Source organism: Doryrhamphus excisus, linkage group LG10 (genome assembly GCF_037039965.1).
Source record: "Doryrhamphus excisus strain RoL-2023G ecotype Guam linkage group LG10, RoL_Dexc_Guam_v1.1, whole genome shotgun sequence".
NCBI lineage: Eukaryota > Metazoa > Chordata > Actinopteri > Syngnathiformes > Syngnathidae > Doryrhamphus > Doryrhamphus excisus.
The window spans coordinates 13,640,686-13,657,015 of NC_136366.1; the positions used below are offsets into that span (position 1 = coordinate 13,640,686).

A 16,330-nucleotide genomic window follows, 5' to 3' on the forward strand; every position below is an offset into this window, starting at 1 on the left:
TTGATTCATGGGCAGTGGCGTGGGTTTGGAGAGAAGACCTTACGTCTGCTGATTTGGATTTCAAAGGAAGTGGAATTTTCTTTTTAGTGTCAAAAACACGCTGCATGGGTCCCGTTTGTTCTTTATCTCTTATTCCTCGTTCTTCTGCAGACTGACCCAAAGTATTCCCCCAAGGCGCCTAGCCTGGGTACCAGAAATGGCTGTCTGCTGAGGGAATATGTGCCTTTCTTGTGATCTGGTCCCCATGGCTCAAATGTGGTTGGGAGCTTCACAATTTACATTGTGGTGAACATGTGATTCACCCACATGTCAATATGTTCAAACTGTGGAAAGACAAATACGTTGTCTTTGATCAAAACAGACATCCTTCTGTCTAATAATGCTGCATATATGGAAGAAATATCATCTGTCACTGTTATGTTGATTATAAATTCATATCTTTGTTTTCCAGTAGCTAAATAATTACAATGACTTAGCTCTTTACCCCCAGGCTTTGGCATCTTTTGACTTCCTCTACTTCAGTCACGGATTGTTTTTCTGATTAGTATCTTTGTTTAATCTACTAACGACGGCATCCCCTCAGGCTAAATGCCTGATTCGGCTCACGAGTTTATTTATTCATCTGTACTTTTGACGTGTTAATCTGCATAAATGGCGCAGAGCTCCATCAGGACCCCAGTAGGTCTCTCAGCACCTGTCAATTACAACAAATGTGAGACAGCAGGAATCGCCCACCCTGGACTCTGCACCTTGATAGGGGTAGAAGTATACCTGTCAATCCTGCTCTGTACTGTCAGGGCGACATTGATATCCAGCCCTTCATCATTGCCTCCAGTCTGCAGTGATAACTGAAAAGAGCTGCCGCTAATTAAGACTGATAGAGAATATGAGCATGGAATATAAATAGACTATGTGGGGCCATGCATTGTTATCCTCATTAGTGGTATCATTTTTTTTGTGGTATCCTTTTTGAAAACCTTGCCATGTTGTTTCTTAGTATATTAGTATATATTATATTTTATTTCACTGCTCTTACATACACTTATGTTTACTAGGGCTGTCTTCGACTAATGACGGCAACAACAACAAGGGACGTTCCCAAAGCTAATGGTGAGTTACGATGTCTTATTCTTACTTATTATGTCGACTATATTAGGTAGTAAGAGTTTAAAGTTGACTGTAGGGGTGTTATTTCATGTTTACAGGGCTCTAATAATGTGAATAATATTTTCAAAGTCGATAAAACAGGCTTTCTGTGCTAGCTACACAATATTCCATTCATTAATATTGAATCCTACTTTGCAGAACTTCATTTATCACAGTCGGGTTTGGAACCAATTAACCGCAGTAAACGAAGGACGGCTGTATTGTGATGTATTTCACCCAAATTACACAACCACGGTAGCATTCAACTTAGACATCCCCACTGTATTCTAAATTGTCACATATCTTTTGTGTGAGTGTCATTTTGGATGATTAGAATGAGTGCACCATTTATTGCAGGGGCTGTCGTATGTTGTTCTCCTACTCTTGAAAAATGGCAGCACTCCGCCACCATCGTTATGGAGCTTCATGCTGCCGAGTAGAAAAAAAAAATGCTTGTTTTGTTTTACTTGCACCGAAATTGAGACAGGCATTCCTTGACACTGACTGTCAAACTTTTGCAGCAAATTGCGGTAAAAGTTGTTGTAGTTTTGAGCAGACAGCCTTTTGTTTCTATCAAAGTTCTCACCCAGGAATCATTAACTGTGATAACCCAGTCATGGAGGTGAGATGTTATCAGACAAATGTCAAAAACAACCAGCTGACCTCTAACGCTGCGGCCTGACCATTAGCAAATCCTCCATAAAATAAATAGTTGGACAATTGTAGCTTGATAATTTATAGCAGCGCAGCCCAGTTACCCCTGCAGCAGGCCTCCGGATTTCTGATGCAAATGTTCCCAAATGAAACGAATGGGGAAATATCAACAAGCCCTGAGTAATTGCGGCTGATAAAAAATGCATAGGGGTTGTGGTACAGCGCTGGCTTCCCACAGATGCTGGGAAGTTATCTCTCATTACTCGCACTGTGATAAAGTGCGGTGACGTTGCCGTCAAGCTAAAGCAATGCATTCAGCTCATCTAATAAAGTCTACTGCCGACGATGCACTTGCCAGTGATATTCATTTGCAGCAGTTTGTTACAGGAGAAATATTGTTGCTGGCTGCAGCGATTAATTTTCTCCATGTCTGCTTTGACGCTTGTCTTTGTAGTTAAAAATCCCTGCACATCAAGTTTGGATGTTTTATTCATTGTGAGATTTAATTTATATACGCAAGTATGGGTGTGCATTTTCCGAGTGTTCCACACTAACAACCGCCACTTAAAATGAAGAATTGATATCAGATCTTTGTTAGTACACTGTGGATTACATTATCAGTTTAAAGCAGTAACTGCGCCATCATTCAAAGGTGCAATCCTTGTGTCACTCGAGTGTCAGTGGTATGGACGAGCCAGTGATTCAGTGTGACATACAAAACAGCTGTTTGGCTCGGAGAAATCAGCATAATAAAGATGACGACACAACAGCTGTCAGCAACGAGCACAGCAGGGGTGCTGAACTTCACAAACTGAAAACATGAGACTAAATTATGATGGCGGCTCAATGGCAAATACCATCTTTCCTGTGCTGCAGAGAAGCATATACATGGACAGAAATAGGTAATATAATAGGTCGAACAGCTGACAGCTCCATGCCAGTCCTAGCCAAAGTGTCACCCTTGACAAAATTTGAAATGGTGCAAAAGCTTGCAGTGGACATTATATGGCATTGTTTGTCTTTTCATTTTTAAGATACCCTGTCGCACCATTTGCATGGTTAAAGGGGCTATTATGCTCATTTTTCGTCCCTTTGTATTATGTTGTGGACTCCTACACACAATAACCCGCAAAGCTGTCTAAATATTCCACAATTTGTAACTATTTCAGCTGTATTTCATTTGGATTTCATGCTTCAGCGAAAACGGTCTGTTTTAATTTATTACTGCCTCCAAGCACGCCCACTTCGCTGTGGTTGGTCACACTTCCGAGTGTTTAGAAGGACTTCCGGTTTGTGCCGCTACCTGCAAACCCAACTTTATAGACATTGATAAACAGTGTAGGAGTTGATAATAAACTGCGATTTATCTTTTTAAAATGTCCATTTCCAACATACAGCCATATGTGTTGGCTCCCGAATCCGATCCGAAGTTTGTCCAGAAAAAATCGGGTGGGAAAATTGGGGTGGGAAACAGCAATTAGCAACCCCGCTCCATGTATGCACACTCTATATTTCTACACAGACAGCCACTTTTGTTCCATGACTTACACAAAATAAACACAGGACACTGATAAGTTGTTACTTACTGCTGGCTCATCTGACTCTTCCACACAACCAAGTAACGTTGAAAAGGCGTCTGACTTCAGCAACAGTTTGTCGGCTAGTCCAGCTGCATACTGGCCCATGTTCACAAAACAGTCCAGTGTGAAAAGTTTGATAGATAAAAATATATATTTTTTGCTGACAGGGAATCAGGAACTCAAATCACCTGTGCCTGATAATGTCGTAGTTAGGAATTGTAAACAAATGTGTCTTTCCCTTACACCCAAAAGAAACACTTTATTATTAGAGTTATCGCTAGCAACATAAACACAGAAGCAGAGCTTGGCGGAGGGCTACAAGCTTATCTGGCTTACAGTCATGCCTATATAAGGAGGCCCACTTCTCTGTGACATCACAAAGGGGCACTATTACCACGCCTTCTAAAACCCATCGTTTTGATGCTAATGTCTAATTGAAAGACTGTATCTAATTTTTGGGGAAATATTTTTTTATGCCTCTTTCATTAAGTATTATTCTTTGCTCTGCATTTTCAAGCGTTTTGTATTTTTCAGAGATAGGCAAATTTATTCAAATGGTGTAAAGCTGGTATCTTCAACGATGGTAAAGATCAGGTCATCCATCACCATCATACCCATGATGAAATCACAGATCATTCTAGCACTCGAGTTGTCTCCGGCAAAGATTTTGCACTTTTCAAATGCTGTAGCGATAGGAACAAACCGAAGGCATCATAGTGATGCTGGTGTTTCAGGTGGCTGATAAGGTTTAATGTGTTTTTGTGGTGCATCTAGAATGCAACATTTATTCCGCTAAAACAGTGAATGTTTGTTTACAGTGAAGAGAAGCCATTAACTTTGCTCACCAGCACAGAATGGTTATCTCACCTCATTGGAGCGTGTTTTGAATGATTGGTTGTCTCAGCTACTTATTAATGTTATCAAATGTATCAGTGTGATGTCCTAGTTCCTCATATCCGCCTGATTAATACGACTAGCAGATCGCATTGCCTTCCACTGTGGCGAGAAAAATACAAGCAGATGGTAGATTTTTTTTTTTCCCTGCCACAGCCTGCTTTGGCACACTCGCTATCTGCTGTACCGGACTCATTCAAAAGAATGGCAGTGCTGTGCGTTCCTGTCGAGCTGAGGGCAGTAATGAATGAAAAACAAGTAATTTCCATTCACTGTCCTGCTCAACATTTCAAATTTGTCCTTGGAGATCTATTAAAAGGAAAAAAACTATCCTTGGAAGACAGATATAATTTGTAAGACCTAAGAGAAGTGCATGTTGCCCATGCAGTTGAAAAGTGCATTTGCAATTCAGGAGAAAGAAACCACGCTTTTCAATGGGGGTTAATGCTTGTGGAAGTGCACTGACGTCAACAGCTGTTCTCCAACAAGCCCTTTGATGACTCATTGACAGCGGAAGCTCCCGATTGCCACTTTCACTAACTGGGGGAATGTCAGCATCTGTGCTCATCTCAGGCTGATCATAGTCCCTCCGCAGCTCCTGCCTGCCAGAAGGAGGGAGTGATGAAATACCTGCGGTGTTAATGGATGTGAGCGCAACGGTGACCCCCTCCAAAGAGCAGGTTCTTGCTTTACATTAAAAAAAAAAGGTCCTTGCTTTGGTCTGGATCAGAGGCTTGGCGCTCCTCCTGCCACTGGGAGCAGGCAGACAAAGGTAATTGTTCTCCTACGCCTCCTCATCAGGACTCAGGGGAGTGCCTGTAGAGGACATTGAAACTGAAGGAAAGCACACACAGACAGGCAATGATTAGGTTATTAGCACCGAGGTGACTAATTATGTTGTTGTACTGTCAAACCATGGAGAATGCGGGGGAGCCGGGCTGCAAGGTGAGCAGAGGTGGAGTGTTTGGAGAGACTCTGGTTCATCTCCTTTCTCCTTCTTCCCCAGGCTGGGCCGCAGGGGTGGCTCCCTCTCTCCTTCTCTTTCCCTGCGGCTTACCCCCCCAGCCTGCTGTTCAGGTCCCGGTGACATCTGCTCGTTGTACGCCGTGTCCTCCCCACACATACCCCTCAGAGGCCAGAGTCACCCCCCCCCCCACACACACACATATATACATACACATACCCCCGCGCGTCTCCCTGTGCAGATGTTGCGGTCTCTGGGTCCTGCCCGCATGGAGAGCGTCAAGCGTGTTTGATGTGTGATGAAACAGAATCGAGCGAGCCACTCTGGGGCTCGGGGAGCAGAGGAGGTGAGGAAGGGTACCGGGAAAGATCGGAGTAAGGGGGAGGCTTAGGGATGAGTCTCATTACAATATCAACCAGAGGCCAAGCTCAGAGTGTGAGGTTTGAATGTCCCTGCGTTGGAGGTCAGAAACCTCAAGGGAGGAAGTGACCAAGGGGGAGACACTGTATATGCAAGCTGAAGGGAGACGAGGGAAAAACGTGTAGGTGGGGGAAAGTTGGTGGACGATGGCAAAACCAAGCAAACAATATGAAAATCGTATTCTGGGAAAAAGAATGAAAAATGTGTGTGGAGACTCTTTTTTTTTTGCAGAATTGCATTTTTTTCTATGTGGTCTCATGCAACATTAAATTACATTTCTGTAATCATTTCATTACTGTCTAGAAATGAAACTGAAATACATAATATATGTATTTCAGAGTAGTCCGTGTTCAGCTTGCATGAATGGATTTACTATCCAGTGAAAATGAATTCAACACATCACAGCTAATATTATCTGAATAGCTGTCAACACACTTTGTCACCTTTGTGTGTGTCACCACAATCTGAATGAGTATATTTTTTTGAGTTGTGAAATTTTTTTCTAGGAATAATGGTTGGTGGGTTCGCATGTTTAGCACAACTGAGCATATTGGTGACTCTCTCTGGGTCACGACAAAAACAGTTTTGGTCATGAATTTCTTCTGAAAGGTCAGTCGAAAACTGAAAATGAAAATGAAAACCTAAGTAATTTTTGCAGTCGGAAATAACATTAGTCCAATTAAGCCCTTTCAGGCAGTCAAAACATTAACAAAAAGATCTCTTAAATCTTTCCCTTTGAATTTGGTTGGATTGCATAAGCAAGGCTGCTCTTAGCGTACATTTGCCGCAGAGGTTGGATGCAGTATGAAAATAATTTTGAACAAAAAAGTCAATGGGTAGACTCAAAAAAATGTCACCGACCCTGAGCCAGAGGATCCAATCGGCTGTTGGTCAAGACACAGGACGATCCGCGGCGTAAATGAAAGTTGTTACTACTGCCGAATGTTGTCCAATAGCCATCAGCGAAATATGGGCTTTAAGAACAAGTCCTCAAAAGTCTGGCCTCTTTCAGTGTCCATTTGGAATTTCTTTTGGAACATCCTGCATGTTCCCCTGAACCAAATTCAATTAAGAACCTTTTGGGAATTAATGGCAAGGGAAGTTTACAACAATGGGCATCAATCATTTCCAGAGAGTGGATTCCCTCTGCGGAAGCCATCTTCACCACCTGGAACAACATAGCCTTCTGGAAAAACTGGCATCAAACATGCCCAAACCAAAATTGTGTTTTGAGGTGTTTTGATTAGAAAATAGGTAGAGGACAGTGCATGAAAGCGAGAAAAAGCAGCAAAAACACAAGCATCTGAACGAAGAGGAAAGCAAATAATAGCATGGAACAAACAAGGAAGTAAATTATATGAAGCGTGAGAAGAGGAGCTTTCTCTCTATCTTCCTCCAACATGGATTCTTCCTCTACACTCCCTCTGCTTAATCTCGCCCCCATGCAGTATGTTAATTACTGTTGTGAAAGAACAGCAAGTTGCTAGCGATGAGAAGGAGGAGGATGATGATGATATGATTATGATTACCACTTAGAGCGGGCAGTACCGAGTGCGCTGTGTGCGGGGAACTTTTAAAAAGGAAGACGTGCGTGGAGGAGGATCGCTAACGGGGGATCAGGTGAAGCGATGGATAGGTTAGCAGTTAAAGATCAAAGTGAAAAACAAAGGCATATTTCAAACGGGCCCAGAGAGCTTGGCAACAGACCCGCGGCTCCTCTGATAATACTTAGATCTATAAATGTTTCGTCTTTTATTTATTTATTTTCTTATTTATTTTTAAAATTATTCATCGCCATAATAATTTGGGCCTAACAAGCACTTGAGGGAGACGGCTTCCTTTGCATCTCTCTCCCCCTTTTCTTTAGTTCCCCGCTCCGTGGTGTACAGAGCTCTGGGATTTGGGGGCACTATTAGAGAGAAATATCTTTTATTTGCTGCTAATGAATGATATGCATGATACTATTTTTCTTGTGTACTTTGTGGGGGTAACCACAAGGATTGGGGCAGGAGCTGGAGAATTGGACTCTTTTTCAAGGCTTTGTTCATTTAACCCTCTTCTCGCCTTCCGAGCGAGTGCATGAGGTTGTTTCCGTCGCTTTGTTGGATTTCCAATTCAAATATGCTATCATACTTTACGTGATACTCGTGATATGGCATAGTTTGACTTTGTTTTGCTTTCATCAGGCACACTCTGTGTCTAGGAAATATGGGTTAACTGGATTGTAAATACGAAAAGCTGCACAGCAGGTCTGTAAACATCTGTAATGTACTGTACGCTTCATAACTGCACACATATTGATCAGCCTGTTTTAAGCCAAATAGTTTCCGCATCCCATGAGCCAAATATATACATATAAAGTAAAAGTGATTTTCAACCACTGTGCCGCAGCACACTAGTGTACCTTGAGAAACCGTCAGATGTGCCGTGAGGAATTATCCAATATCACTTTTTATAATTAACATTTATTAATCATCATTTGCAAATATTATGTCAATAGTATACATGGACCCAAATATTCCAATTGCATTTGGTTTATTTGCTCAAACGGAAAGAATTGAACAGGGATGGAATATTCCTTTAACCGATCCGATGGAGGTATCGTGTGCCCGCTCAAACGGAAAGTTGTCAGGGTGCCTTCTTCTTCATGGTGTTTTTCTTCTTCTGTTGTTTATTGGCGGTTGGCAAGCAGCTTTTGTGTGCATTACCGCCATCTGTGGAACAGAATCTAAACCCTTCTATACTTTATTCACAAGTGCAGTTTTATTAAAAAGGAAAATATATATCTATATAAAACATGTCCTGAGTTTGATTATAAAATATTAGCAAGATTGAATTTGATCTTTTCCTGTTAATTTAAATTTATCCCAGGTGCGTTTTTCAACGTATGCTCAGATATGACGTAACATGCAGCTCCAGACGTTGTTCAGTTTTAAAAATGGAGGCCAGCAATTGGCACTGGACTAAGCAAAGTTTGTTTTTGATTCAAACTAAATTTCAAGACTGGACAGACGAAAAACTGGCAATACGGAGTTATTCCAACAAGTGAAAGAAAAACTTGGGGAAGCCGGTATCACGTGATGTTGATGTTTACGTTTTACTGCGCATGCCCTATTGACTATTCTGTTTGATTTTCACGGCGCATGTAGACAAGAGATTGGAATATTCCTTTCTATGGATACCATTGTTTCCCGAGAGGTCATTCGGAAAGAGAAAAACTCGTCATGTAAACATGGCTACTGTCGAGTGTCTGTGGTGTAAAGACTGGCAGAGCAATGTAATATTGGTCCGTGTGGCAACACCTACCTTGTTCCTCCGATAGACTTATTGATGCACGTGTGAGGTCGTGGAGACATTTTGTAACATTTTTGGTTAGTGGTGTGCCACAAGATTTTTCCAATGTAAAAAACGTGCCGTGGCTCAAAAAAGGTTGAAAAACACTGTGTTAGTGTAGTGGGTCACGTAGCTGACTTTTGTGTCAACAAGCCAGTGAGGGATCCCCCCTGCAACATCTCGACATAGCCAGCTGCAGCTTCACATCCCTGAACAACCTGAAGCTCCATTATTCCATTGAAGGCAAAGGAAACCCAGATCATGATGGCATCCAGTCCACTGTGCCGTGTGGAAAATGGTCATTTTTTTCATTAGAGAATGTCTTCCACCTTTCAGTGTTTCCATGTTTGCTCCCCATGCAAATTCCAAATGTGCACTTTGGCGTTGAAAACCCTGTCTGATGGCTATTGGACCGCACTCCTTCATCTCGTGTCTTGATGGACACCTAATGGGATACTCCAGCATAGGGTCGATGACGTATTTTTCTACCACTTGACCTGTTTGTTCCATAACCCTCAAGATATTTAAAGTTTAAAATGACTATCTTAGCATATCAATATTATCAAGTATGTACTGTATTTACTTTAGGAAACGAGGCTTTTGGCTGTCTTAACAAATGGGAGGCTATTAGCATCTAACAGTCTAAAATGTGAATATTTGATTTTATATGTTTTATTTGATATTAATGATTTATCATTGGCGGCACGGCGGTCGAGTGGTTAGCGCGCAGACCTCCCAGCTAGGAGACCAGGGTTTAATTCCACCCTCGGCCATCTCTGTGTGGAGTTTGCATGTTCTCCTATATTCCTCCCACATTCCAAAAACATGCTAGGTTAATTGGCGACTCCAAATTGTCCATAGGTATGAATGTGAGTGTGAATGGTTGTTTGTCTATATGTGCCCTCTCGCCCAAAAGACAGCTGGGATAGGCTCCAGCACCCCTGCGACCCTCTTGAGGAAAAAGCGGTAGAAAATGAATGAATGATTTATCATTGTTCCACTCATCTATCTTGTCACATATCCTCAAACTGTGAGATATAGATTGTTGCGTCAATGCCAAATCTTACCATAGACTTTGCTATATTGCACACACGCACCAACATCGCGACATAAACTCTGGCCTGAAGTGGTTCTTTGACAGTGTAAACATGGCCTCATAATGACCTCCCTTCTGACTGAAGAGAGCTGCTCCTTCTCGTCTGTCCCGCCTGTCTCCTTTTCTTCTTCCTCAATATGATATGTGCATCGACCCAAGCCTCAGGAAACTTTGAAGTTGCCTCCTTGCCACCTTCGGCCTAAAGCAGCAGCATCAGATGGGAGTTGACAGAAGCGCGGTCGTCTCCCTTTGGAATCCGTTGCAGGAGAAGTTGTGTGATGAATGTTTGAGCAGAGGTGATAAAGCTGCACTTTTTCCATGCTGAGAGTCATGCAGGAGATTTCACTCGCTTCGCCGGTCAGGAGAGGAGTCCAGGTCACGCCACCGTGATCTTTGCCTCCTGCAGTGGGTTATATTAAATAGGGCATCAGGGAACTGCAGGACTCAAGGTCGACAGTGCATACAGTTGCATTGATACCTGTGTCGTCTTCTCTATGGCATGTGGAGCATAAACAGCATAATCTGTGTGGGCACTAAGGATTTATTGTATTGCTATTGAATTATCTTTCTGAGCATGGTTTCTTTGAAAAATGTGATGGATGGCTGTCCCACAATTTGATAGACTGGCATGGCAGAAGTTTCCTACTAAGGCTGAGGTTTGGTATTGTTTATATATTATCCAATACCAGAGCCAAATTAGTAACTGGTACTGCATTAGGTCTACAATATGTACTACTAGAACTGTAATAGTTTAATCTAAATCACTATATTAGAATTAGTATCCTTTAACAATGCATTGAATTAAGTGGTGATACAGTGAAGAAAATAAGTATTTGAACACCCTGCTATTTTGCTATTTCTCCCACTTAGAAATCATGGAGGGGTCTGAAATTTTCATCGTAGGTGCATGTCCACTGTGAGAGAGATAAACTAAAAAGAAAAATCCAGAAATCACAATGCATGATTTTTTAACAATTTATTTGTGTGATACAGCTGCAAATAAGTATTTGAACACCTGTGTATCATCTAGAATTCTGACCCTGAAAGGCCTGTTAGTCTGCCCATTAGAAGTCCACCTGCACTCCATGTATCATCCTGAATCAGATGCACCTGTTTGAGGTCGTTAGCTGCATAAAGACACCTGTCCACCCCATACAATCAGTAAGACTTTAACTTGTAACATGGCGAAGACCAAAGAGCTGTCCAAAGACACCAGAGACAAAATTGTACACCTCCACAAGGCTGGAAAGGGCTACGGAGCAATTACCAAGCAGCTTGGTGAAAAAAGGTCCACTGTTGGAGCTATCATTAGAAAATGGAAGAAGCTAAACATGACGGTCAATCTCAATCGGAGTGGAGCCCCATGCAAGATATCACCTCGTGGGGTCTCAATGATTCTAAGAAAGGTGAGGAATCAGCCCAGAACTACACGACAGGACTTGGTCAATGACCTGAAAAGAGCTGGGACCACCGTTTCCAAGGTTACTGTAGGTAATACACTAAGACGTCATGATGTGAAATCATGCATGGCACGAAAGGTTCCCCTGCTTAAACCAGCACATGTCAAGGCCCGTCTTAAGTTTGCATATGACCATTTGGATGATACAGAGGAGTCATGGGAGAAAGTTTTATGGTCAGATGAGACCAAAATAGAACTTTTTGGTCATAATTCCAATAAGCGTGTTTGGAGGAAGAAGAATGAAGAGTACAATCCGAAGAACACCATCCCTACTGTGAAGCATGGGGGTGGTAGCATCATGCTTTGGGGGTGTTTTTCTGCACATGGGACAGGACGAGTGCACTGCATTAAAGAGAGGATGACTGGGGCCGTGTATTGTGAGATTTTGGGGAACAACCTCCTTCCCTCTGTCAGAGCATTGAAGATGGGTCGTGGCTGGGTCTTCCAACACGACAACGACCCGAAGCACACAGCCAGGAAAGCCAAGGAGTGGCTCCGTAAGAAGCATATCAAGGTTCTAGCATGGCCCAGCCAGTCTCCAGACCTGAACCCAATCGAAAATCTTTGGAGGGAGCTCAAACTCCGTGTTTCTCAGCGACAGCCCAGAAACCTGACTGATCTAGAGAAGATCTGTGTGGAGGAGTGGGCCAAGATCCCTCCTGCAGTGTGTGCAAACCTGGTGAAAAACTACAGGAAACGTTTGACCTCTGTAATAGCAAACAAAGGCTACTGTACCAAATATTAACATTCATTTTCTCAGGTGTTCAAATACTTATTTGCAGCTGTATCACACAAATAAATTGTTAAAAAATCATGCATTGTGATTTCTGGATTTTTCTTTTTAGTTTATCTCTCTCACAGTGGACATGCACCTACGATGAAAATTTCAGACCCCTCCATGATTTCTAAGTGGGAGAAATAGCAAAATAGCAGGGTGTTCAAATACTTATTTTCTTCACTGTAATAGATACTCATCCTTAGTTTCTTGAGTGTTTTTGTGTGCTGATGCACAGCTTGTTGCCCCCTCTCGCCCCCAAACCCCAAACATCTGTGCAGAGGGAGGGGTTGATGGCATGCCACATGGGGAGGCCCTCCTCAACCCCAGTCTGTCAGCCCACCTGACTGTTGCTGTGGCAGGCCTGCCCAAGGCAAGACCACAGGCTAGGGCCTCCAGTGGCCCCCCTCAGCAGGGTCTGCCAACCTCCCAGAGCACATTAGAGCACCCTCCTCCCACCTATGCTCGAGTGTCCCCCCCACACCCACCCCACCCAGCCCTATAGCCCTCTGCCCCAAGATGCCATCGCTCTGCATCCTGTGGTGAAATAAGTGTTGTTTTCCACAGTTTGCAGTTGTGGCTGCAATATAAACAGTTGTGGACTTGTTTTGTAATTTTTATTTATCTGTTTACTTACTTCGCTTGTCCTCAGGCTGCAGGGTTTCAAAACACACTCTGAAGAAGCTTTGGATTCTAGTTGTGTTAGCAGAGTCGAGGGAGCAAATCTCAGGTACTTCATTGTGCAGTTTTTGCAATAAAGTTGTGGCACTGTTAAAACTTTCACTCATGTCCACCATTGCTCTGAATGGTCCAGCCTTGATTACCATCTCAGGAGTTGTCACAAGGAGATGAGGTGAGGGGATCCTAATGTGCTGATGTCTGTGTGTCCCACAAAAATAGCTTTTGGTGTAAACCACAGAGTGCAGCGCGACCCCACACTACATTTGTAATCACATGTGTTGACTTAACACTTAAGCAGCAGAAATATCAGGAGAGTACGTTCATGTTGGACCCCAGCTGAAGATGTAATTTGTGAATATGAGTTTCCGAAGCGTGTTGTAATGATTCAATTTATAATTAATCATTTCTGATTTGCCAGATTGCTATAAAATTGGGGAGTGAAATTCCACGGGCATTGGGAATTTTTTTAAAGCATTAAGAATTTATGATCCTTGATGCATATGTAGTAAATCCATTGCCTTGAATATTGATTATCCTCAATTAAAAATGCAGTTTGATAAGAGGGTTTGCAGCTATTTCTGGTCAGTCCCCCCCTGGTGCTTCAACTTATTTCTTAAATTTGTGACCTCCATGTGGTGTTTCCCAGCATGCAACCCGGAATACTAATTAGAGCGCCGTGGAGTTCTTTAATGAGCAGGTCATTAGCCCTAATTAGGATGTGCTTAATCAGGAGGTATTAAAAGGCAAAAGCCATCATGTTGTAAAATGGTGATGTTGCTGTTCAGCATCAGTGAAAACAGCTGTTGACTCTCCTGAGAGGGTCACGCTATAAACAAACAATCCCAAGAGCGCAGCTCCTCTAGCATAGTCACTGCCATGCTACGTTAAGACATGTGAAGTCTTGATACATAAAAATGATCCCAAAAAATAAGCGAAGCAGCATCATTATGGATTTTTTTTATCCATGGTTGTACCAACTAACCCCCCCTCAACTGGTGTTACACATCTCTCCAACACAATTAGATCCCAATGCTACTTGCTTGCTCAGTGATGCTCCCCCACTGGTTATTGTATTTGAGTACTTTCAATGAGGATTTAGTAAGCACCACATTGCATAAAAACGCACTTGTAAAAACTTCTTACTGCCTCAGACAAAGGCCTTGTTTCAGTACTTGTTTTATCAGATCTTTAGTTTGACCACCAAATTTTAATACAGAGATTAGAATATGTCCTCAGAATTAAACAAATACATTGTTTTTAGTCCCATTTGTTAGATTGCCTGCAGTTTGTATCCATTAGTAATAAAGTATCTATACATGTGAATGTCAGTCATGGCATCCAACTGAGCCTTTATAAGCCCCCTTTGGTAATATCATTGGAAAGAACGCCATTATTTAAACACACTATCAATGAAACCTCATGAAACAGTTGTCTCATGGCACTCTACATACAGTATGAAGTTCAATTGGCGACAGAGGCAAGGAAAAACTCAGAACCCAGGCTCTATGGGGAGGCCATTTGTCTCAACCGGCTGGGTTGAGATATAAAAATAGAGTAGGGATATAAGTGGTACATCAAACCAGAAAATATGATAGTATTTTAATCCAAGGAACATTTGGACATGGCTCCTTGCTGAGATCAGACGGGGTCCAAGTGAACGTTTGGCGGAGCCCCCTCTCCGGTGTTGAGGAAGTTTTAGTGGCCGGGGGTGCCCCCAAGACTGGGCCCGCCAATGAGGATCTGCCTCTTGTGGGCTTCTTGATTCGTAGTTTTCTAAGTCCACAATGTTGTAAAAGTAGAATAGGGCCCCTTACTTGCGCTGTCCACTGCTGTGGTGCTGAAATACAGACTGTGCATCTCTTTTGAGGAACCTATAAAGAACGTATAAAGCATCAGGACCTTTCCTTTAGTTCTCACTTACAAGTGTCAAGAACAGCATTTTTTCATCTTCAAAAAAAATTATCATAGGTTAATTAGCAACTCCAAATTGTCCATAGGTATGAATGTGAGTGTGAATGGTTGTTTGTCTATATGTGCCTTGTGCTTGACTGGCGACCAGTCCAGGCTGTACCCCACCTCTCGCCCGAAGACAGCTGGGATAGGCTCTAGCACCCCCGCGACCCTCGTGAGGAAAAAGCGGTAGAAAATGAATGAATGAATGAATGATGATCATGCTAACAGGAACCTTTTGACAATCCAATAAAAACATGAGTGATGGAAGAAAAACTGAAACCTTAACACAATTACCTTAAGAAACAATGATGGAATTTTCATTTTTTAAAATGACTTCCTGGCTGCATGGCGGACAAGTGGTCAGCATGTAGACCTCACAGCTCAGAGACCCGAGTTTAATTCCACCCTCGGCCATCTCTGTATGGAGTTTGCATGTTCTCCCCGTGCATGCGTGGGTTTTCTCCGGGTACTCCGGTTTCCTCCCACATTCCAAAAACATGCTAGGTTAATTGGCGACTCCAAATTCATAGGTCCATAGGTATGAATGTGAGTGTGAATGGTTGTTTGTCTAGTATACTGTATGTGCCCAGTGATTGGCTGGTGACCAGTCCAGGGTGTACCCCGCCTCTCGCCCGAAGACGGCTGGGATAGGCTCCAGCAGCCCCGTGACTCTCGTGAGGATAAGTGATAGAAAATGAATTGAACTTTCTGTAGATGAGACCAAAACAACAATAAGTTTGTACTGTTAATGCTAATCATTTCAAGCTATGCTGCAATCCTTTGACAGACTTGCCTGTGAAAAAATACTCCACAACTTTACAGCATGAATGAGGACATATAAAAGAAAATTGCGTTATTATGATAAATTATTGTTGTCATATATTATCATGCACCTGTATTGTTTTGTGACTGAAAAAAAATTTAAAAGTTTGCTAATCCAGTCTTAGTTTTTCATTGTACTTTTCTTAAAATTAATGTTAAAATCTCCTCTCTTCTCGTGAGTTGGGTGTGTTGTGATACCAGGAAAGGATATCATGTTAAGCACAGGAAGTAAACAAACTATTAGTAATTGCAAAGACTCTGTGAAGCATGAGGATTAAATAAGATCTGCTTCTTTCTACTCCTTTTCAGATGTGTTAAATCTATTGTTACTTTGTGTCTGAAGCCTAAACTGAGGAAGCAGTTAAGTTAAAATTTTTAAGAAAACTTAATTTCTTTCCAAGAAGAATGTTCCCAGTCCTTTAGGGAAAAGTCTCCATTTTAACAGCTGTTAAATTGTCAACTCAAACATCGTTTTTATTTCGAAGCCATCCGACTTTTTCTTTGTAGAAACACTTTTCAGCGCTAATAGATGATCTGAATCTCATTTCCCACA

General features: G+C 42.3%; 1 long non-coding RNA gene across 2 annotated transcripts in view; it reads left to right on the forward strand.

The window, feature by feature from the left end:
- Positions 1-16,330, forward strand: part of LOC131119937 (uncharacterized) — a 47,235-nt gene that overhangs the window by 8,446 nt on the left and 22,459 nt on the right. Inside the window, exon 3 of one of the 2 annotated variants that reach the window (XR_013629277.1) lies at positions 1,056-1,110. The exons of the other annotated variant lie outside the window; for it this stretch is intronic. This is a non-coding gene — a long non-coding RNA (uncharacterized LOC131119937). The remainder of the gene's footprint in view (positions 1-1,055; positions 1,111-16,330) is intronic. 2 annotated transcript variants of the gene reach the window in all.